We start from the raw sequence: 25,455 nt of genomic DNA, 5'->3' as shown, positions 1-25,455 counted from the left end.
CTCATTGTGAAATAAAGGTATTGGAATATGGTCATTTGTGACCCCAAAAGCAAGATTAGAGCACCAAATTTTCTGTTTTGTTTGTGTAGGAACTCTATGCACTTGGACCCCTTCTCTCATGCTTATCTCCTTTCATTTGGAAATTTTTCTAAGAACTTTCAATTAAGGTCAGGATAACCTACCTGCTAAGTAAATTGCTAAGCAGTGTAAATAGAGCAATTAAGATCTAACTGTCTCTGATGAAGCCCTAAAAGGAATAGCACGGATCTGCTGGATTACCTCTTCTCCTTCAGAAAGCCTACTGTCTCTTCCATTTGGGAAAAAACAGAGATGCCTTAAAAATGGAATTGCCACCAACAAGCATGTCTCATCAAAACTGCACGTATCTGTGTATTAACCAGGGAGGAGTCATGGTTACCAGAAAGAAACTCTGAGGATGCCACAAGCTAAAACTTTGAAACCCCATTTTGCTATAGTTATTAGAGAGCCATTCCTACAAACACAGGCAGTCCACATTCAGTCTTACGGTAAACCTGTCAATAAAATGGATGAACAGCTGCAGGATTCAAAAATGACTAACTACAGTGTAGTTGCAGTACAACTACAGTGCAATCTACCAACTATTGCATAAAGTGCAACTGTTTTCAAAGTTTAGAGCTTAATCAAGACATATTAGCAGGAAAATCAGACTATTTCCAAAAGCCAAAGAATGGGATTAGACCAAAATTTGGGCAATAAATCATTCTAATGGCATCTTAAAAGAAAGAGATCAGTATTACGTGAAAACAGTCACCAGGCAATCTGTAAACGACACTTTTCTGACTGGCTACAGGTATTGTCATTTGCGGATCATTCCAGATAAAGAGCCCGTTAAAACATACATACTACGTGTGCTAAGATCCAAAAGCAGAGAAGCACTTAAAGTCATGCACAAATACTTTAGCTACACTACCTATAATTATTCACTCTTGTGCCCTCTCCTTTTTTGATAGGTGCAAAACCACATGCCAGTTGTGGAGGGGCCTGTAGCCAGATTTATCAGGAAAGGATAGAGGGCCTAATGGTATAATTTCTTCCACTTTCCTCTCTTAGGGCAATACTACAGCCGCACAGTCCTCTTGTCCAGCTATATCACAGCTACACCCAGCCCTGAGCTGCTAGGGTCATGACTACGAGAAATGAACCTTTCAGCTCAGGTGGTAGAAAGTTATTCCTTCAAACACAGAGATGCCTAGCTTTGCGGCAGATGCTTAGCACATAGGCAAAATGATCCTCAAATATTTTGGATTCACAGTCAACAGCTTATGATGCCGTTCACCCTCTCACCAAAAACACACGCATAAGCACAGGGAGTTTTTATTATTATTCCTGATTTCAGTTCATTCTTCAGTGATTGAAACTGTGAAAGAGCAGTCACGTCCCCTGAACAAAATTTTTGCCTCTTTCTCATGTCCTCTCTGAACACTCAGAGGTGTGTGAGAATAATGCTGCTAAAGTATAGCAAGATCCTATCACACTGGAGATTACCAGAAATGACAGTAATAAAATCGTGCTGAACTGTTTTTCCTTCTGACTTTTTTTACGTCTGTAAGAAGTACTGCCCTGTATTTTATATTTGTAATATTAGAAAACACTACCCTCATCTATGAAGCATACGGTTGTGAAGATATTAGCATTTCAATATCTATCCAGGATACAAAAGTAATTTCAAAATGGTAATTAAGCCTTTGAAGAATATCCAATTAGTGTGAAAAAGTATTTTCAACAAATGCGGAGCTCTCTGTCTAAATTGAATTGACATACCACTGCTGAAAACCTCAATTTTTTAAGCTTTGCTACCTGTGTGAACACCACTCGTTTTCTAAATATTTTATGCTGTCAGCACCATCTTCACCAATTACTAGGAGTTGGTTTATGGCTACTTCAGGCTACCTGAGGAGTAGGAGGAAACACACCTAATTACTTGACTGAAAGTGGCGTATCATCAGCTCCTGACATATGTCACATGGCAAGTAGGAAGGACTTCTTAATATTGAATACAGTCCAAGTAAGGGGGATTCTTTAAAATGGACATTAGATGGTTCGTTCCAATATCCTGAGGTTCTTCCCACATACAACTGTAACAATCTCATTTCCGCCGAAGAGGCAGACTCCAAAGGTTGTTAAAGCTGGGAAGATAAAATGAAGGCTACACATAGCAGGTGATGTTCCTTAAAGGGAATACAAGCATGAGCTAAAATGAGTGTTTTATAATGGGCATGTTCTTACCCTGATCAACCCTTTTCAAACTTGACAAGATTGGGACTGTCTTAGTCCTGCTGGTGAACCATTACTCAAAGGTGTAATGTTGACAGTCAATAGGACAATTCACTGAGTTACTGCTCACCACAACGAACTTAATGCCCTTTAGTGAACAAAGGACATCAACCGAGCAGCAACATCCTGCTCTAGAAACGCAGTGATCTTGTTGGGTACAAAAACTCCAATCAAAGCAGATTCTGCAGTATGTATATTTATGATTTCTTCTCTCCTATAATCCACACTGTTCCAACAGCATATTAAGGATGTCTTCAAAGTTGTATAGATGGAATATAAATAAAAATAGGCCAAAGTTTCATTGCATTTAAAATGTATAAGTAAAACTGGTCCAATTTTCAGGGTTGTATGTTCACACACAACAGATTTTGAATTTTCCAGAACAGTTATTTTGCTATTATTCTGCAGCTCATGTTAGGATATTACAAGGTATTTTACACAGGAAAGGTTTCTTCCATTCTTCATTCAGTCAGAATCAGATAGAAGTTCACAATAATCTATAACTGCACTCTCTCTGCTACATAAGAACTATTGGACATAGATAAAACCACAATGATTCCCTTTTTAGGTAATAGATCACCTGTGAACAAACACAAAAATGACACATACAGGTTTGCATTGCTGGATTTATATTAATACAAATTACAGCACCACTGCAACTAGCATAACAACAAATGTTAACACCAACCATAACAGGCTGCAAAACAACAATCACAGTATAGGTAGGGACTTTTATCAAAAATGTAATGACCCATAATTTTGCCTCTGGACTATAACCACCTAATCAGATGATAAGTGCTGCCAATAACTGAGCTGTCAGGTGTTATCATGTTAAAAACATCATTCCCACTTTAACTATGATGGTAACATACTATAATATTTAAGAAATCAGCATAAAGGCATTAGTATAAATGATTTCTGATTAGTGTCAATGCAGTCTGAGGCAAAGTTTCAAACACTTCAAATAATTTCCAGATCTTCTTAGCCTTTTCTATCAGGTATCACATAGTTTATTCCTCTCTGACATTTCTTTACACATATACAGCGTGGCCCACCTTCAAGCACACCTAGTCATAGGGCTGTAATGCTGCTCTTCAGAATGTTTTCTGAAGTTGTAGCTCCACTCCACCTACTTACTAATAGTGCCTACTGTTGTATGACTTTTACGACTACAGTCGTTCTGGTTTTGAGTTTGAAAATTAACAGGAGTTCTTTCCAGTTGCATTTGATAGGACTAGAGAAAAGGAGGTACTGATGAGGCAAGTTTCATGGCTTTCCAAGACAGTATCCTGTGATCACAAGATGAGCAGCAGTGGATTGGAAACTGTTTCAGATAATTCTGGGGAGCAAACCAGCCCTAAGTGATCCCAGGTCAGGAAAACAAAATTGTAACTTGAAAGTCACCTTCCACCTCTCCAAACCTGTTCCTATCTCCTGCACTGAGTGCTACTTGGCACATCAGGCTGAGCTGAACAAAATAAACCCTAGGATTGTAATTTCCACATCTGGCAATGCTTCACACCTAAAGTAACCCTATTAACCATCATCAACAACAAATTAGAGTTTATGTTCAGAGCTAGATTTACTAGAATGAGGCATTTTACCAATGAAATCATAAGACTACTGCACAGGACAGAAAAAAGGAAGATAGGATAGATACGAGTAGTAGTTCAAATGCCTTAAAAATAAAACTGAGATACAGTAGTAATATCTCATAAAACCAGAGTTGTATGGGTAGACATTGTGTTCTTGCCTTCACACTACTGTTGTTAGTAGGGCCTACTGTGTTGGTGTTGGCTGGGATAGAGTTAATGTTCTTCATACTACTTTGTACATGGCTATGTTTTGGATTTGTGCTGAAAACAGTGTTGATAATACAGGGATGTTTTACTTATTGCTGAGCAGTGCTTACACAGAGTCAAGGCCTTTTCTGCTCCTCACACCACCCCCACTAGCGAGTAGGCTGGGGGTGTGCAAGAAGCTGGGAGGGGACACAGCTGGGACAGCTGATCCCAACTGACCAAAGGGCTATTCCACACTATATGACGTCATGCTCAGCATATAAAGCTGGGGAAAGAAGAAGGAAGGGGGGGACGTTCGGAATGATGGTGTTTAGTTTTCCCAAATAACCATTACGTGTGATGGAGCCCTGCTTTCCTGAGGATGGCTCTAAACACTTGCCTGACGATAGGAAGTAGTGGATGAATTCCTTATTTTGCTTTGCTTGCATGTGTGGGTTTTGCGTTACCTATTAAACTGTTTTTATCTCAACCCACAGGTTTTCTTACTTTAACCCTTCTTATTCTCTCCCCCATCAGATTCACTCCCGTGGGGAGTGAGTGAACGGCTGTGTGGTGCTTCGTTGCCAGATGGGGTTAAACAACCACACCTACATAAACAAAACAGCATATATTTATAGGCAAACTATAGTAGCAAACTGCCTTTAACAAAGGATACTGATCACAGACATAGCAGGGCCATGCTCTCCTATTGGTATCTTCTTGAAGTTTAGTGTCTCGAACTAGCAAAATCCCTCCTGACAATGAGAAAGAGTTGCACATACTCATGCTGTTTGTGTACTGCTAAGGAGCAGAAATCAATTTTTTCTGTAAGAAGTGGGTGTGTATCCACCACTTGTACCTTTGAAAATCTCTCCTGTTTTCATGTGGACAGGTGCTGAAAGATTTGAAAGACATAATAACCATAAATAATCACAACAGGCATGGTGGGGAATAAGAAAGGACAAGAGATAACAACAGAGGGAATATTTTTTTTTAGAGGCAATTGCTTGTCAAGTGAGTATATCATACCATATAATTTGTTTTGTGCCCTTTTTTTTTTTTTAATAGGGTCTGTTTTTCCTTTGTGTTTTAATTGCCAAGAGCAAGATGAGAGGGCTGGATTACAGATTACTTGTAATAATGTTGACAAAGACAACAAGTTTTAATAAGAATGAAAGTGAGCTAGGCATAAAAGGAAAGAGGATGTTCAAGAACGTGGAGAAGTGTAAAAAAGCACAGGGGAACAGATACACACAAGAGCTAAAGAGCCAAATACATCAGAAACACACAGTTAAAATGACTGATTATGCAGTAACAAGAATTTTGAACAAGTTAAAAAAACACCACAACATTGGAATTACACCCGTGGGAACAGAATACATCCTTCAATAAGAATTTCACATCTTCAACAGTAAGAAGGACAAAGCAGTGATATACCTTCCTGATCATAAACACCATAGATTTTCTGCATCCGGTACTCCAGTGCAATTTAACGGCTTAGATACTATTAATACTATTCCCACTGAAGTTAACAGGAATCTGTAGCATTTAACACCTTGTTAGAGGCTAGCACTGCCAATCAGGATTAGCTCTTAAAGAAAAGAATTTCTGTAATATAATGTGTTTAGCCACTGTAAGTACTGCAGTTATTCTCACAAGAGGAAAAGTGGCTGCTATTCCCCCATTAGCTTTTCTCACATAATCCCAACCATAAAGTTAGCCAGAACAGGCAATGTCTAAAAGACAAAAAAAAAAAAAGAAAAGAAAAGAAAAAAGTAAAAACTGAACTTCAGCTACAAAAAAAACCCTTTTAAAATATTCATCAGAATTTCTGAGGCAGGAAATACAGCACATCACAGTTAACACAGTGCGGTACAGATGAATGATATTCAGGGTTTAGACACACACAGTAACTCATCTGATAGAAAAGTGATATTTCCATCCCATAAGTGGCATAAGGCTCCCATACATCACATGCATCATCTAACAATATTCCTGCTTCACACTTGTTCAAACATTATTCAGAGTCTGACAGCCTTACAGGCCACTCTCTGCTGATTTCGCTCTTTCCTCACACTGTCAGGTTGCTCCTTCTGTATTTTCACATAGCAAGCCGATGATCCAGTGTTTTCTCTCATGTTCTGGTTAATACACAAGCGATATATTTTAAAGCGTTCATGTTAGCCAATGGCACTGTAATAACAACCCATTTGGGTCCTTTGCTATAAAATATGTCATACTGTGATTTGAATAATGATCAAACTCAATACCTCTGTGGTAAATTAGATGTTATAAATATTGTTGTACAAGGTAAAGTGACATGAATGCCTATTTTTGCCGACAGTTGGGGAAAAAAAAAAAACTTGCCTATTAATATAAAAATGTAAATATGCAAATAAGAGATCCAGATGAATATTGCCAAATAATACCAGAACAAAAATGAAATCCCCAATGCCTTTCAGTCCACAGTTATACACACCAGATATACTGGTATCCTGTCTGCAAAATGATGAATGATAAATAACCTAAGAACAAATACCCCATAAATGCAATTGTCTAAAGAAAGGTTACTGTCCATGAAATATGTAACACAGCAATTAGTAAATTGGAGAGACATTCAGGAGGAGTTGGCTCACCTGAACATCATTTGTGTGCAGATCTTATTAAATTGCTACGCAATATTTTATTTTTCATGCATTATTTTTCATACCGGTATCTTAGGTGGTGAGATATAGGTGAGGTTTTAAATTAAAAACTTAATCTGGAGGCACCTCAGCAAAAGTCTCTATTAAATAAATAGGTACCTTCACAAAGACAAAAAAGAAACCTACTATATTACGCTTCCATTACAGAGGTCAGTGGCATGTTCCTATCCAGAAAACTGGCTAGTTCTCTACTATTTAACCCATATAATACATGTCTATCCAGAAGACCAGAATTAGAGATTTACAGCCTTCAAAGGCACTGCCCCAATTTCTTTTATTTTACAACCTGAAAAAGGAAAGCAATATGCAATAAATTAGAGAGGACACTAACAAATTAGCACAGTGCTAATCTATATCTTTTTATCCTTAGTATAAAGTAGCTGAAAAATCCATCCCTATCAACTCAGTTGTCATAAAGGGACAATTTCTTTAAGTGTTGTGGCAGAGATGATTTCTTGCTTATAGGGTTGCATATCCATTGTACCTTGAACTATGCCCTTAACTGTAAATTCTGCTCATAAATCCTGCAGTGTCTGAAGAGACAACACAGCACTTTCTAAGAGGCCAATCCTGTTCTCTGCCTGTGAAGAAATCCATCAGTTTTGGAGAGGTCGGTGAGAACTAAGTAATGTTTGCATTTTTAACATAATGTGGCTAATTATTAATCACTGGCATGGTTGCACCAATGAAACATTTACAGTATTTTTTTTGTTTATAAAGTTTCCCATTTCTGTGCACCTTCCCCAAGAAAAAGGAATCAGCAGCATTCAATCTTCAAAGAACAAAGGAGGAAACAGAAAACTCTACTCGGAGAAAAGCATCGAAGACCGAAAAAGAAATTATGAATAGGTAATAGGAAACAAAGAACTGAGACTGCAGAAATCCTAGCAGAATGTTAACATCCCGACAAACTTAGCCTAATGCTCCACTCACAACTTCAACAATTCTTTGATACATAACAAAAAATATTTTTCATGGAAATGGTGTGTAAAAGAGGAGATGCATAATGTATGAGACAAAAGCAAATTTTCTCCATTCCCTAAGGGAATGGCTTTTGTCTCACATGTAGGTCATGCCAGCATTCATATCTTCAGTATTCTTTATAAACCCATTCAAGCATTATAGATTATTATGTCAAACAGGTACACTGGGATTTTTTTATTGCAATTAATATCCCTTGTAAGGAGCTTTGTAGAATGAACTCAAATATCACCAAAAGCAATTAAAATCTATCAGAGATGTGAAATGGAAGGTTAGGTTAGCTAAGGGGGAAAGTGATGCAACATACTTTTCCGGGATATGAGAAGCAGGGCAGAAAATTAACAGAAAAATCATACCAGCAAGGCATGAACTTGGAAGAGTATGAAAACAACAGACAGGATAATAAAAATTGTTCACTGGTAAGAACAAATACATACGAAGCAACCAGAGACAAACCCCAAGCTTCTATTTTAGCAATGCTTATTTTAGGATTATTAATAAAATGAAATTAAAGGGAAGAACAAGAATAATCAAGATTTTGGTAAGCAGAATTCAAATTTCTGGATGTCCAGTTTGAGACATCACGGAGAAATACTTTAATACATATGATGCACAAGCCTGCAATTTTTATTTTTTTTAACGTAGATCTGCTTGAAACTCTTCACTGGATATTATTTCGCAGTCTGTTTTAGTCTAAGTACCATGAACTGTTATAGAAATCATGTAATAAGCAAAGATGTGATTAGTTTCCGTCACAGCTTCATGCTGGTTTACTTATGTTTTAAACTCAGAAAAAATACTTTACCTGAAACGTATATAGCTATGTAATCAGCATAGATTTTTAAGCTCCAATTTCAAAATAGATATGCATTATAGACAGATTTTTTGGGGACTGTTTAAATTGTAGTCCAAGTTGTAAATCATCTATCTGGTCATCCCAAACAAATGATCATTTCCCAGCCTTTTTATATCATACTGTACCACAATATTTCTTCTGCTTTTTTCATTGCAAAGTTAACTTCTAGAATTACCACATTTCAGTGACACATATAGGTCCCAACTTCCTCAAGGTGCAAATACCCAGAACCCTTTTTCTAGGCTTAACTTTCACCTTCAAAAGCCACTCCATTATCTGAGTTTAGGCAACTGTCCCTGTAAACCTAGATGGCAATGGAACTTTAGCACAGAACAGGCACATTTCTTCCCCAACAAGGTGCTTCTGAGTATTTTAGTTGCTTAAGCAACAAAGAATTTTCAGGCCAAACCTGACACATTTTGGATTAAGTAGTGCTAGCATGGAGACAGCCTGATTGCTCTGTAGGATTAGCAGTATTCAAGTGCCTAAACCTCAATGTAGGTTGAGAATTTAGGAGAGCTGGATCCAGCACTACATGTTTATGCACAATGTGCATTCTGGCTAGTAAGTGGGCAGCATGATCTAAGGAAGAGATTAGGCACATATGTGCACCAGCAGTTTTTATTTTGGCATTTCCTAACTTTTCAGATGTGGACTTCACAGTCTTAATACAATTCCTTTAATGCAGTTGTTTTGTAACCAACATGGAGAAAAAGTTTATTTATCTTTGCTGTTTGTATCAATGTAAATTTCTGCTCTATAGCAGGAATGAGATTGAATCTCTGATTAAAAGCGTGAAATTCATCTAACCCTAAATTACCAAGTGCCATAGATAGAATACACAAAGATAACAAAATGGCAGTGCTTTTTTGTCTCAATTCATGAAGACACTCTTTAACAGTAACATTTGCTAATGCCAATCCTGGGTCACTATTCCACTCATGAAGACAGATTTTGCAACAGCATTTGGTTATCATCAATGTCCTTTTACCCTCTCTCTAAATCTCCGTTTAAAAAAATTACTCTGATGCCTCTTGCTCATTTCCTTATTTCAACAGACCGCAGTCTGTTTCTGCCTATAAGATTACCAGTAAGTGGGATATCTTCCACAGAAAATGATGGAATTCTTTCATAAAATAGCCATGTACAGCTACTCTCCATAAAGTACTGAAAGCATTCTATACCGCATTTAGTAGATTTATGAATTAGCTGTAAATCTCTCACCTCTATCTCCCCTAACATCTGTGTTCTATGATACTGCTTATTTTAAACTGGTAAAACCCACACTGTCCATCCTTTCTTTACAAATCAATGGGACCTCTTACAGAGAAAAAGTGACTCATGTGAGGAAGGCTGTCATAGACCAGCCTTATAAGCAAGCAAATTACAGCAAAGTACGAAAACATACAGCACGCCATGTCACAAATAATAGAATTGTGGAATGCCTTTCATTTTTAATTTATTCAGGTGCAACACTTCCATCTAATATGTTTGGTTCTGATCGTGTGATAGTACAAACAAAAGCATAGTCCTGTGGCTGAAGAATGGAATTAAGTCAGGAAATGAAGTTAGTTTTGTCCTCAGCTTTATCAATTTCTGTGTGCCAAGACCATTCTGCAGTTTCCCATGACTTCAAAGCAAATTAGGTCTGCTCAGAAGCTCTGAAAATTCAAGCATTTATTTAGACACTTAGATAGGGCTCTAAAACAAATGAGGGTTGCATTCTCATAACTGTTTTGCACTGCAATTTATTACATATAGTATATGACCTGGGTTTTGATATCATATGCAAATTCTGCATGCAGAATGAATAAAGAATATGCAACAGACATCTTTGTTGCAGGGTTCTGGACTGTAAATAAAAAATAAGAACTCTGCTGTAAATATGGAATAAATCCATAGGAAGAGAGGTTCATTTCACTGTCAGTGCCCCATTTAATGAACTCAGCCTGTTCTGAGTTTCCCTTAAAAGTTGCATTTCTGCCATTCACTGAAAATAAAATAAATGTTAAAATACTGAAGAATCATATAGCCACTTTTTAGAATTACTCTGCACCATCTTATCATGTCTCAGTCAGCTGGATATTATATGTTAATCCAAAGATAAAAGCATGAATGACTGTACCAATGGGTACCTAGTTTTCTGATAAACCTTTTTTCCCCTAAATCAGTATTGGAATTGTCACTAAACTTTAAAATCTGCATCATATATTCAATCCCAGTTCCAACCACGAAATACCTGATAAAGCATCCATTTATGTTTAAAATAATATAAAACCATTGCAGGATTATTTCACAAAAAGCAATTTTTCTGACTGTTCCCCTTATGTTAAAACTAACTGTATGACCAGAATGTGCACTGATTTACAGTTCTGAGTTCAAAAGAATCCCTTTGATGCCCACCAATATTCTCATATTTATAATGGTGTAGCTGAGACTCGAATCCGTCCCTTTCTTTACATGTAGAAAGACAGCCATAGGATCGAGCCATCAGAAAATGTGACTATATTTTCCTGAAAAAGGGCCAGCTGTCAGCTTTCTTGTTGCCCATGTATCACTGCAAGAATCTGCAGCCAGGGTTTCACAGGACACGGTGCCAGTACAATTTAAAACTGATTAACAAACACCACTATAGTCACTGTAATTTTTTTGGAGAGGGGAAAAAGATGGAAGAATATTTATATTTCAAAAGCAAGGATTCAGGCATAAAGAGTTGGCATGCCTCCAGTTTGAATGAGTACTGCAATGAAACTTTCATTTCCATGAAAGTAACAGATTTTTTATTATTTTAAACACTAACAAAGAACAATAAAAGCTTTGGCCAAAATATTTAAATAGGAGGAGCATGTATAAGACGAAGCACGTAAATCCTTTAAACCTCCACCCTTTAAAAATGGTTGCTTCTTCTTGATACCCCAAGAAATCTAGCAAATACATGATACAAGCACCAGAGATTTACACTGATGGAGCACGGCAGCAAGCGCAGTACAGGGAGCCTATATGCCAGACTAGAAGGAACTCTAGCGTAACATGTAATTTTTAGATGCACACATGCACTTCAAAACCTGGATCAGGGCATCAGGAGTCATTGAATTTATAGGGCTTCACAAAGAACAATATAGCTTCTCTGGCAAGCCAGTCAACCACAATAGCTCTTCTTCCCTCATGTTAGCATTATAGCTTATTAACACTAGCTAAAGATGCAGTTGAGACAGAAGAAACAGGAGGTGTGCTAGAGAAAACCTGTTAGTTAAATGCTAGGCCAGGTGATAATGAAGAGCTTAGGATGAGTTTTAATGTTTTGCTATTTAAACTGTCATTAAAGCAAATCTCTAGGATAAGACTACATTTGGACTATGTACTGTGTAACCATGAACCACATTTGGTAAAGAATGGGAACAGGATGAGCTTACAAGCGTACCCTGTCTCTGCTTAATCCCCTCTAGGCTTTAGATGGTTAGCAGTACAATGTGTTTTAATTTAAAAGGATCTGTACTTCAGACACTTATCAAAAGTTTACCATAAAAGCACAGCAAATTCAACAGTGGTTAATAATTTTGCCTCATTTAAGACTTATCCCATGGCACAAACAAATGCCCAGGCTCTTGACTCTATAAAATTTATATTCTAAATTGGAATCAAGACAAAATCCAATCTTCTTACCCAAAATACTGATTCTTTCCTTGCTATCCCTTTCACCAATAAGTGAGAAAGGCATTCATGAAAACAGAAAATCTGCATTAGAATGAACATAAAAATCTACAAATCAAATTCTGTTTTTACTGGTAACACATGCAAGACTTGTGTGTGAAACAATCATATTTTTTCATTATTAAACAGTACCTATCACATACCAGTATATCCCCAAATATCTCAGGGAGCATGGCATCAAATCCATCAGAAAACAGGAATATTTAAAACACCACAGAAAATACAAATAGTAACAACTAATTGGTTGCTGAGGACTTTCAGGTAATTACCCAGGCTTCATGGCATTCAGCACTCAAAAATCTATTGGGTTGAACAGATGGGAGAAAAGCAGAAACATCGTTTTCATTGCTTTTGAAATGAATAGGTCTGAAGTTTCAGGAAGGCAGAATGTTCTAAATAGCACAATATATTCTCTCCTTCAGAATTTCACAACCTTGTGAGAAGTATGTTCGGGTTATATTCCTTGATGACTGACTCCATTATGGCTAATGAATGATGATGGTACTTGCAAAAGTTAAAGTGTACCCAATACTCTATTTGTGTGAGAGGTAAACGGTTGCAGACAGGAAATCCAAAAGAACTTGCTCTTGCTCTGCTGAAGCATGATAACTTCACTAATTCAGTCTTGGCGACTAGTTCTTACTTTGGGACCAAAAAGTGATGCTGTCCAACACTTAACTGCCTGTTGTTCAGTGATAAACACCTGTTAGCATTTACCATCAAAACTTCTTTGAATTGCAATTAAATCCAGATTCAAGCAGGAGATGGGTGGCAAAGTTCAGGTTCCCAAGATTTTACTTTTTTTTTCTTCTGGTAGAGGATATTCTAGTTTAAGCTTTTGGGGTCATATGACTGTACACAGGGAAAGCCCAAACCTGGATGATGACCAAATTGCACTGCATTAGAATGTTTGAAAATTCAAGAAATCAAAGTTAGCTGATTTTTAAGATTATTACATTAGTGCACTAGATTTCTGAATTGGTTTTATCTGGTTTATCATAGGTTTTGCTAACAAGGCCTGTTACTGAATTTTTTAAGGTAGGAGATGGTGAAGGAAAGGGTACACAAAAAATGTGGGAAATGTGACACTATGGTATTTTTCATTCTTAACAATGAAACACTGTTCTCTTTCATCTATGGCCTATAAATCGAATACTAATACTAAGTGCTGCAATGTCTCATAAAGTCCATTATATATCCTGAGGGCATTCAAATATTCACAATGTTGTTCAAACAGACATTCAAATAAAATTTGATTTTTAAAATGCTGCTTACCTTCTTCCATTTTTCTCCTTTCTGACAGGTAGTATAAGCTGAAAATGATGTAACTAGTAAACAAAATTAGATTTCAGTAATTACAGGTGACAATTTTACTCTGTTGCCTTTCTAAATGCAAAGGTAAAACCAATTAAATTAAACTGTTAATTCTTTTTATAACTAACTTATGTGTTTTGCATTGTTTTAACCAATGCTTCCAAATTCTGTTGAGCTATAAAACAAAGACAACCTTAACACACTAAAAGAGATTTAAAGTTTCGCTTTAGGGCTTGGTATGCTAATTAATGCTATTTTCATTCCCTTTAAACCTGTAATAAAGTACTTGTTAGAGAAAGCAGAGAAAAGGTACACTGCAGAAAGCCTTTGTTATATTGGGGCTGTATTTTAGAAATAAAAGGAAAATAGTTTGCTGGTAACTGGATGCCCCTCAAATTATTATATCAACAAATCTACATTCGCTGTTCTTTTCAGACCTCCCACACTACCAGACATGCTTATGCTGGAACTTGAAAGACTGAATGAGACCTTGTACTTAGTATGCCTGAAAAGCATAGGTCCACTGTCCACAGTAAGGACTTCCTAGGCCTGAGATTTCTCTTGTCGGTGTTCTCACTGGCAGTACCTATAGAGAGTAGAGGAGCGAGAAATGCAGCCAGAAGTAGAGAGGAGAGAAGCAGAAGGGGAATCTGCGTGACAGTGTGGAGACGACACAGGCAGACAGGATCAGTTTTAAAGAAATGGACAAAGATTAGATAACTAGCACAGCCTAATTTTCCTGAGACCTGGAACATAATCCAAGTTTCCTTGCAAGTTTTCCTCGCTCTCAGCAAATACTTGTGAAATCCCAGGGAAAGCATGTGCTTATTATTCTTACTTCAAAGACCCTGAACCAAAAAGAACAATTACATTGCTAGTCCACAAAGCTGCTGGATCCAGAAGTTCTCTCACACTGATGTGCCAGTTGGTTCCACACACCAGAATTTCAGGGCGTTCCCATAGCTTGGTTTTTGATCACAGAGACAAGTACAAAACACAGCTATCAGAAGCTGAGACATGCAAGGATAAAGCTTGCCAAGGCAATATAAATTCAGTCTCATTTCAGTACTTGTTATAAATGGTCCTTAATTACATGAACGCAAACTATATTTCATTGCATCTTTGACTCAATTAGGGATTTCTTCAATATGTTCCTTTACATACGAAATGCCATATCCTACTACCTTTAAAAATACAGTCTCTCTCTATATATTCTCTGGAATACATAGAACAGAGAGTGCCCTATGTATTGTCATTCACACAAAGAAGTTGCTACTCTCCCACCTCTAATGAAGAAAAAAGTTGAAAAACAGCATTGGTGATACTGATACTACAATAAAGCAGTGCCTTAATTCCCAATTCTTGTGCAAGTGGCTTTAAAGAAAACTTAACTAGCCATTATTTCTGGGCCTCACAGTGCCAGAGGGGCTAGATATTTTTTTTTTCTTCTCAGCACGAATAATGTAGATGATTTTAAGTGTATTGCATAATTATTGTGCTTTCGCCATATTTCCTTCTGTGTGCTTTAAATTCGACAGAGCATTTCCAGTATAATACCATGGCACTCAATGTAATTACACTAGAAACTATTTTCGCCTTTTTATTTAAATCCATTAGGGTGCTTATAATAGGATATTATTGTATTGGATTCTATTTATTTTTAAACTACAAACATGAAATAGATGTGAATGTTACACAATAAAATGTATCCTTATAAACCTCTACAAATTGGAAAAATTACTGAAATGGCATGTATCTGTTTTTACTAGAGTGTGCCAATTGATGCTTTTCTTGTTTCACACTGGAAATTACCTAATACAGACAATTAAGACCAACTATGGTACCACCATACCCTTTCTGCTAAAAGTATTATCTCAGCAGCTCATTCTAACCACATTAATAGAAATATTTTGACAACAAGGAGAAATAACAGCCTCTTAAGAGCTGTTATCAAATTTGAATAGCACAGAAAACCCCTAAAATGTTACCTAACTAGATCTAGTCTGTTAATCATGGAGTAGATCTGTAACAGCAGCCCTTATTTTTCTCTGTTGCATATGTTGTACAAATAATTGCATTCAAATCAGTGTGCGTGCAAAGATTCCTGAACCTGGCAATAACAATTTATTATAAACCTGCCTACATTTCAGGGCACAAATGTATCATCCCCTGCACATTCTAGATAGCAAGTCACAAATGTACTTGTCACAAGTGCTCTTATCTTGTAAAACATAGCCTTGACTTGAAGGTATTAATTGTACGTACGATGTGTCCTACTGAGACATTACAAAGCTAACGCTCTGGAGGATTACTGCTGGATTAGTCATTTTTTTAAGAGTTGGTCTTTAGGCGACTAAGGCTAAGACTGTAAATCTGACAAGGTCCTTAGTGCACTTACAGAGACTGTTTATTCTCAGTTTAAAGAAAAAGTGACTCAGCTATCAGTTTAATATGTGAGAAGTGCTAAAAGTAAAACTGTGCTTTTCTTTACTCCCTGAAAGCCCTCAGTGAGATCACTATTGCACCTATAACCTTTCTTCATTCCACCCTTTATTAGCATTGATCCAACTCTAGAACTACAGCAGCAAGCTGAACCGTCACTCAAATCACACATGTTATAACCAGGTCACCCTGTCTACACTGGGGAGGTAGCATGCTCGTCTTCCAGAGAGACCACTCATTCATCAACTTTGCCAGCTAATGAATGGATTAACACTAGCAGCAACTAAGAAGGCTTTTTTTTTTTTTCCTGATTGCTTATGGTTCAGATAAAAAGATGCAATCATGAATATACAGTGACAGACCGAAACTGTTTGTTCTCCCTGAGCATACAAGACAAAGTAGAAGCTACCATTCAGTATTAATGCAGATTGCCTTTCAATATCAATAGGCGACAGAATAATATGGAGTAAAAGAGAAGGTCAATCTACAATAATACAAGATTAAAACAATAATCATAAGAAGGAAGCAGCACTGAAGAAAGGCTTTCTTCCCAGACTTCACAATGGAACAATTGTCAGCTATGTAAAATTATACCCAACTACTACTACTGCCTAAAGGCATCAAAGACAACTATTATGTTGATTTTGTATGTGCCAGAATTTCTTTACACGTCATTTAGGAAGGCTGCATGACCTTCACACTAGAACAACAGAAGACTTTGTGAAATCTGCAGACTCACACTGAAAAGCCTGCCTTAGAGAAATGTCACTCACAGAACCTGAATTGCTCTAAGATGCTTGTAAAGACTGATGAATTTCAGCTGTTAAGCTCCTTTTAAAAGCAGAGCAATCCTGAAACAGTGGTTAAATACAGAGGTCTTTCTCCTTAGCTACTCTTGTTAGCACTGTAGAGAAAAATGTTGTAAAAGCAATGTTTTATCTTGCTTCTGAAAATTAACCATAAAAATTAAATTATCAAGAAAAGGGCATTGTTGGTCTAGGATGCTTTCTATCAAAAGATCTCAAAGCAATTTATAGACATGGATTAATTTAGCCTGGAATCAACTACAAATATATTTCTGATTTATATGAGGAAAACTGAACAATCAGAAAAATCAGCTGAAAGGGTTCACAAAGGTATTATGAAAGACCTCAGCGTTAACACCCAAATCTTCCAACCTCCTGTCACTAACACCGTTAAAAACCCACCCTTTCTTCTATCAGGTAGCTAAATCATGCCCATTCAGGGGTGTGCAAGAAAATTAAAACATATGTGCCATAGGCGTGGAGTCAGTATACATAGCTTAAAACATTTCTAGTACCTGTAGGAATGCTCTCCTTCACTGCAAGTCAGCCTCCACCCTCTCTCAAGGAGCATAGTGAGTGCTGAGCAAACCACAAAATAACCTCCACTACAAGTTCTGTATACAGGGAAAGCTAATTTTAGAGCTCAGGATGCTACAAAACCATTGATTCGCCAGCATTTGGATTCATGATGTGGTTTTAAAAAGTAAATCATACTTTAATATACATATGTATCTCACAGGTTTGCTACAATGGTATCCCATGTTTACAAATAACTGTAACTATCATAATCAGTGCACAGAACTGTCAGGAGACATCTTTAGCAGGTAAACGTCACCCAGTGGATTTCTTCCAGCCTGGTACCATGAACCTGCAGTCACACTTACTGGCCAGGGTTGACAGGAACTTGAGCTAAGCTCCTGTTATATTGAGATTATAAAATTTTCATTGTGTCTCCTTCCAGGTGTTATAGAAAATAGATTGGAGTAATGCTTTGACAACCTAGTTGACATATTCAAAACATTTGCCCCAAGGTTCTTAACAAATTGCAAATCTTAAGGCTGATCCTAATAGCACTCTCATATTCATATCTCAGATATGATACTCGTATCTGATATTCGCCTCTCGCAAACTGAGTAACTCCATTATTACTGACTGGAAACTTCATACTTAGTTTACCAAGTGTTAATATGTAACACATTCTTACTTTAAGAAGGTGGTAAAAAGTTTGCGGTCTACCAACACGACCACTGAAAGAATTAGCACGCATTTCCGAAGACAGGTGCAAGCAGTTGCACTTGCTCCACTTGGATGGAGGTTCTCTTCATCTGGGCACTGAGATGACGCAGTCCAGAAGCTACTTAGTGATATTAGCAAGATGTCGGGCCTAAACTAACATATCCTGCACCCAGCGAGGCTTATTAGCTCATGCCTAGTGCTGTGTTAAAGTAAATTTCTGTCTCTCAGATTGAGCTGACTCACAGCACATGAGTGGAATAAACTCACTCCCACCTGCCACCTCCATGGGGATACAGAGGTGAAAACATCCTCAAGAGGCATGGCAGGAGGCAGAATGTAATAGAAGATGGTGAACTTTTTTAATAATCATTGTATGAAAAGTCACAATTAAATGGCAACAAAAAGCTATATTTAAATCAACCTCCTTTCAGAAATTCTTTTGATAGTGAAAAGCAAAAAGTTGGCAGATAGATTGAGAATTATCTACATTATTATAATTAAAGGGAGAGAGAGCCTACACCTTCGTGCTAGAGCAAAAGAAAACTTAAGCAAATAAAGCACAGCTAAGTCAGAAATGGGTTACTGACAAATTAAAGCTGCTGAAATATGCTTGCTGGAAAACAGGGAAGGGATTAAAAAACACACTCCTGTGGAAAATCTGCTATCTTATTCCAGAAAAGCAGAACCAATTTTAAAGAAGGACTTTCAAATAAGAGGCAAATTGGCAACTTCCTAAGAAAGAAGTGGATAAGCTCTAAGCAGCTTGGTTTATCAAATGGAAATTTGCTTTCAGAAGGGGTATGCTGAAACAGAAATAAGGAAAACAGGGAAGTTTGCCCAGAAGTGAGCCTTCAGCTTATTTGTAGGGAAAACACTGATCAAAGCTTGCCAAGACTAGAGAGTATTTAAGGTCTTGTTAATGCAACTGACAAAAATCAAACTTTATTTTCAGCTATTAATAGCAGCACAAGAGCTACAACAATCAAGATTTAATCTGAAATAGAAAGAATTGTTTCAACTAAGTTGATTCTAACTTGAAATTTCATCCTGTTCTTGTTAAAAAATAAAAAAAAGCACCTCCATCGATTCCTGACACAGTTACAAAATGACAATATGCAGTGATAGAGACTTGCTCAAAAGGAGCTCAGGCTTCAAGCGTGATCTCTTTTGAGCAGTTATGCACCACTGTGAGTGAAAAGGTGGAGAAAGAATCTCAGCTGGGGAAGGGAACACAAACTATGGCAACTAACATACAATTTTGTGCAATCACTGCACAAAACACAGGTCAGTGAAACTATCATCAAGGGTGCTGTCAGGGAAATCACAAGATAGCACAGAGGAAACTAAATGCACTACTTCTAATTTACTAGGAATGCCCTACATATACTATCAAGTGTCCATGCAACAGCTAGGGTAAAGCTTAGTACTACCTGAAAAGGGAACTGCTGCATAATACCAGGTTCTACAATTACCAGCTTACAGAGCACTGGCCTCCAAGTGCGTTGGAGTCAATGTCACAGTACTAATGACTAAAAGACATTCTCTGAAAAATTCAAAGAATTACTATAAACAGGAGATTTTATTTGAGCTATTATTGGAAGTCACATCATTTGCTCCTGTTTCGATTAAGCTTAGGTGATGACATTTTGACTGTTCCTGTGGTATTGCATGGACAAATGAGAATATTTGGCCAGTGCCTGTACTTTTCTACAGGAGTAATTCTGTACAGGATATTCTTCCTACTCTCTCTGCTAAAATCTCAAGTCTCTGCTTTGTTATTAAACTGCGTGAATGTTTTCCCATCAGCTTCTACAGTCGCTCTCCACATCTCCTGCTGGACCTTTTCCACTTTGTACAATTTAATTCAATGCTTCTTGGACCAGAATGAAGGAGATATTGATTATAAAGACATGAGAGAAACAAGAGTAGTAACTTCCACACATATATAATTTATATATAGTGGAGCAGTTTGAGAGAACCAGACAGTTTGAGAGAATCTACCCAGAATAAAAAGCCAAGAGCCTGCTAATTGGACATTCGCTTGGGTTGTTAGAAATTGATGTCACACTGAAACTAAGGTGACTTTATTCACTGCACTGTTTAATCTACCTCCGACCACCTATATTTTGCCTTGAAGTCTGTATCAAAGCTATGCATGTGACCCATATCGCTCTTCAAAAAGAACCTAGGAGTGAGAACTTTTTTGCAGAGCCCAAATTAAAGAGGAAGCACATTCAAGTATATAAATCCACACACTTCCTTTCAGCAACGTATGGAGACCTGCTCTGGAGAACTTGCAGATGAGGTAAATTACCTCTGTATGCACAACTTCCTCTGCTTATGTTAACCCTTTAAGAACATGTAGGGACTGTAAGGAAAGCACTGCAGCAGTTTTAGCTAAAGTTTTTTAACTGACTTCTTGAAGAGACAGGTAATTTATTTGTAAATGACAACCCTTGGCTGAAGTTGGATAAAGAATGCAGACAACAGCATGGCTACTCTTGTACTTGGAGAGAAACTACCAAATGTTGAGAAAAAAAATAAATCTCAGAAGCAGCTAAGTTTGTCTTCCATCAGATGTCCATTAATAGATTTTCTACAATAGCAAAGTAGATCCATGATTTTCTGAAGAACAGGAAGGAAAATAATCTGGACTGAAACTCTCCAATCACTTATATGGACTGAGCAACACCAGAGAGCTTCAAACCAGCAACTAGCGCCCCCACAACAGAGCCCTCAGTTTTAGTCTACCTTAGTTATGACTGACACTTTTTCCTACACATAGCTCTTTCAGGAATAGGATCAAAGCCAATCCCAGAAGGGAGACATTGGCTATGAAGCAGTAAAACTAACTAGAGCACCGAAGAATTTTCACCATCATCTGGAAAAACTGAAGCTTCTAGCTTTGAAAGGGTTGTGATTGCCAAATTTAATGGCTTCAATTAACTTCACACAATGCTTCCTGGTTTACGATGACAACAATCTGTTAATTTATGTCTTCTTCTCAACAAGACTGAATGCCACATTAGCAGCTTCAGGAAAAAGTTGAAGCTAACTTTATGGTTCCTCTCATCCAAATACATTTTATGCAAGAGAGTTCTGGTATGTAAATATATATACATTCACAAAAGGAAACCAAACCAAAGAAAAACAACTAAGGATGTTTTTAATTCTGTCTTTTAGTCTCTGGGTGAAAAAAAATACAAGTATCTTGTGTTAGTATTACTCCAAACACTTTTGTACTAGAAGATTCCTTTTGAGATTTACACCAGTCAGTAAAGCATATTACATGAACATTTTGGCCTCAGAAAGATCTCTCTATTCCTAAAGTTCTTGACAAATCTTTGGCAAATAACCTAACAAAACAACAGGAGGTACAATGGGACTGCTGTCCTAAGAGACCAATATTAGCATTTGCAGACATGTATAGTGGGAAACTGAACTGTCAACTAAGCTGGCACTACTTTCAATATAAAGGAGGCAAGTGTTATGACTGAGAGATGAGACCTGAAAAAACTGGAAGAGTTACCATTCTCATAACAATTCTGCTATACTAACCCCAGTTAAAACAAAACCAATGAATATTAGCTTTTCAAGAGTAAACAGAAACATTAGTCATTAGGCATGATGGTGTGCTAACATCCAGGAGATTCCAAGCAGCTAGGAGTCTTCTCACCAGTTAAGCACTCACCTGGTTCTGGGCAGGGGGCGGGTGGAGAATCAATCAAATCATTGCACAATGCATAACTAAACTACAAAACTAATTGCCACAGGGTATTACAGAGAAAATGAAATATAAAAGGTTTCAAAAAGCAACTAAATAAACTCACCAAAGAAAAATATACTAAGTGTCATTAATGGCTGTACTCTTCTGGTATGCTAGACTACAGGGAAACAAGTTAACTTTCAGTTTACAAAGGGTTTTTTTGTCATTACCACGTGGTGTGGTTAGCCACAATATTGAGTGGGTAAAATTGCCCACCTGATGATTCAATCTAATACCATTGCTGGTTCATTGGCTCATTTATTTAATTTTAATTGTGAATCTGATTAATAGTTAAAATACTTACATTTCTTGTTAGTTAAATGAAAAACAAAGTGATTTTACTTTAATGATATATTTGGTTTTAATTTTAACTTGCTTGTTACAAGCCACAGAAAGAATGGAGAGGATTTTTTTTCCCTCATTTGCTTTCTGACAGCAGCTTGTGTTTGAATTGTGAGTGTGAATAAAATTACTGAATTTACCTAGGTGCTACATAATTTTCAATAAATTAATTTGTTCCTCCTTTACACTCCTGAAAATGTCAATACATCTCATGACAGACGCACATGAAATTAATGGCAACTAACCACCTCCCTTGGTACTCAGCTCCCTGTTGTGTGACGAAACATAGCCCAGGTTGGTTGTGACTGCCTGAATCTCTTATGTTTGCCTAATCATAACTTTTTCTCTGTCAAAAATATAACTACTAACAGAAAACAGAACAAAACCAAAATTTGTCAAAAGTTATTTAAAATAGTCTTCATGGCGCAGTTGGTGTTTCTTACATAGAATTACAGAACTTAAAAAAAAATCACATTAATAGTGGTCCCTTAAGACACTTTAAAGGTCAGGTTATCAATAATGACACACAGATTATCAACAAATCCCAGACTACACAGAGATACTACAGTTTTGATGTTGTGATACGAAAGAAATTTTGAGTGTGCCCTGAAGGATGAGTTAACAGAGAAGATACAAAATATGCCCTATCAAGTTCTTTCCATAACCATTTAATTTAGCAATATAAGTCCCATTACCATTTGCTGCCAGTAATTATGCTTTTAAAAACAAGGAGACTTCCCCATATTAATTGTTTATAGAATTTATCCAGCCACAGTGAAATGTACATCATTCCTTTAATGGTGAACATAAAGTATTTACTTATGTGCATCTCACTGTATTTTATTACATGAGAAAATATCATTCCCTGAAGCCAATATCTAAACTCCATTTCATGTGATTAGTTTTTACTTATAGCAGCTAAAGATCAATTAAGTCAGTATATTTTTATTACATTAAATAAACTGGAGAGGTTGAATGATTTTTGTTCATGTTTTCACTGTTACAATTTGTTTCTATTAATTGTCAGTTAAGCTAATTGCTACCTTTGAATCACGGTAGTTAACACTAATACACAAATACTGTTGGGTTGTTGTTTATGTTTGCCATAAATTAATTGCCATCAAAATTAACCTCTCCCACTGACATGTGATAAATTACAAGAAAGTTGATAGTCTTCTACAGGCTTCAATAAGTTTCCATTCACTAGCCGAACACTCCTGTTGAAAAGAGTAAGGCAAATACAATAGCAGTCACAGGTCAGCAACACATCCTAACACATGCTATTAAAGTAAATTAATCTGATATTAATCAAATGTTCAAAGTAAAACATCAAAGAGAACTGAGAAAAGCACCTGCTACGTAGACTCTCCACCTATGTCAGGTATAACATTCAGCCCATGAAACCAATGCTGCAGGCTGCATATGGACCCAGAAACAAGGTGCATGGCTGGACTAGCATTTAGGCATTAGGCTGTGGAGTCAGCAGTAAGGGGTCAGTGCATTCGTCTGAAAATTAGACTACATAAGAGGGATGGGGCTGAACAGTGAGACATGGGCAACTCGGATGATTGAGAACTGGCAGTCAAAAGTGGTGGTGACTGGCACAAGCCTTTTGCAACTGCAAGAACTGAACTAAGTAGCTCGAGTAAGAGGGTCCTCTGTGACCAGAATAAACTATCAGCCACACAGCAATAGAGAAGCTGCCCCACTTTCTTACAGCTATCACACCACAAGAAAGTTCAGTCCGCTACTTGTAGCCGGGTGTTGGTAGCTCATTCAGCTGCATCTCTCTCCAACAGACTTCAGGAAATAAATTCTGCCCTCGGTTGCCTAAAAGAAATCAGCAGGGCTGCTCAGTTGTAAAAGAAAGAATAATTCATTCCAATAACATGGATTAGGAGCTGAACTTAAACCAGTCTACCTCTACTGATTTCAATTGATTTACACCTGGGATTAATAGGCTATTGATGTTTGCATCTAAGTATACAGACCATACCAAGACTTTAAGACAAAGCCCCCAGTTAACAAAGAAAGCAGAAACAAAGGTAGAGCTGAAGAGCAGTGTGATAAAAGTACAATACACCCCAAGCACTGTTGGGGTGGGGATGGGGAAGCCTGATAGAAGAGTCTTAATGAGTTAAACATATTCTAGCTTTGCTGCTGCCCTGCTGAGTATGCAATCTTGAATATGTTTCAGTAAGCAAAGATTGAAGGATGCAAAGATGTTTTAACAGTAACCCAGGTGTAAAACACCATTAAAGAGATAGCTCAGAGCTAGAAATCAAAGTTTCTTTCTATTTTTGTGATAATAAATTGATAAACAGTGTCCTCAAAGCCCTTTCTTCTTCTCAAGCTGAACTGAAGCACAGGTCAGTGCTCTAAACTTGGGTTTTGAAGCTATGTTCTTTGGGTTTTTTTTCTGCCCAGTAGACATTTTGCACACTGGCATAGTAAGAAGTGTTTTCCCTTCTGCATCCATTATATAGCCTGAGACAAAGATTCTATGGTGGTAAGTAAGAAATTGGGATTTGAGTATCTTGAGACCTATGAAGCACTGAGCTTCGGTCTCCCACATACTGAGCAAATATCCTAACCGAGAGGATATTATACACAACCTCATCCAATAGTTGCATTTCAGAGAGACAGCACCCGTATCTATGTTTTGTAATTGTGTGGTCACATTAGATTTACCTGGAACACTGAAAGACTTAAGCACTAGAAGACTAGTGCATACAGGACCCACAAAAAGGACCTAACTGATGCACATCATTCCTTCCTAATTCCAAGAAACTAAGTAGGCTAATTCAAAGGTAAGAGGAGTTGAACTGTTTTCTCTGTTTCACTTACTTAAACAGAACTGGATTCCCCAGCTACAACATAGCTTTCTTTAAAATCTCTATATAATAGTGTTTAACATACAATCCACTCTTAACTATCACATGTGACTCGACAGACTAGATAGCTCTCAAGTGCTCACCAATAAAGCTTTTTACAATTAACCCTTCACCAAGAAAAGCTTATCAAGAGTTTCCATAACACATAATGCAGTTAATTTCCAGATTTTTTCCAAAACCGGTAAAAACTCCAATATCCTCAGGTGTAGTACTCAGCACTGCTAGGTGGAAAAATATTTGCAGATCATTCTTCTGCAGTCAGGTCTCTGGAAAATATATTCAGTATTTCAAGCAACTCAATATTT

The sequence above is a fragment of the Nipponia nippon genome, unplaced genomic scaffold (genome assembly GCF_047370975.1).
Source record: "Nipponia nippon isolate SJK-2023a ecotype South Korea unplaced genomic scaffold, ASM4737097v1 scaffold_6, whole genome shotgun sequence".
NCBI lineage: Eukaryota > Metazoa > Chordata > Aves > Pelecaniformes > Threskiornithidae > Nipponia > Nipponia nippon.
The sequence above is the reverse complement of the archived record's forward strand: the minus strand, read 5'-3'. Positions refer to the sequence as shown.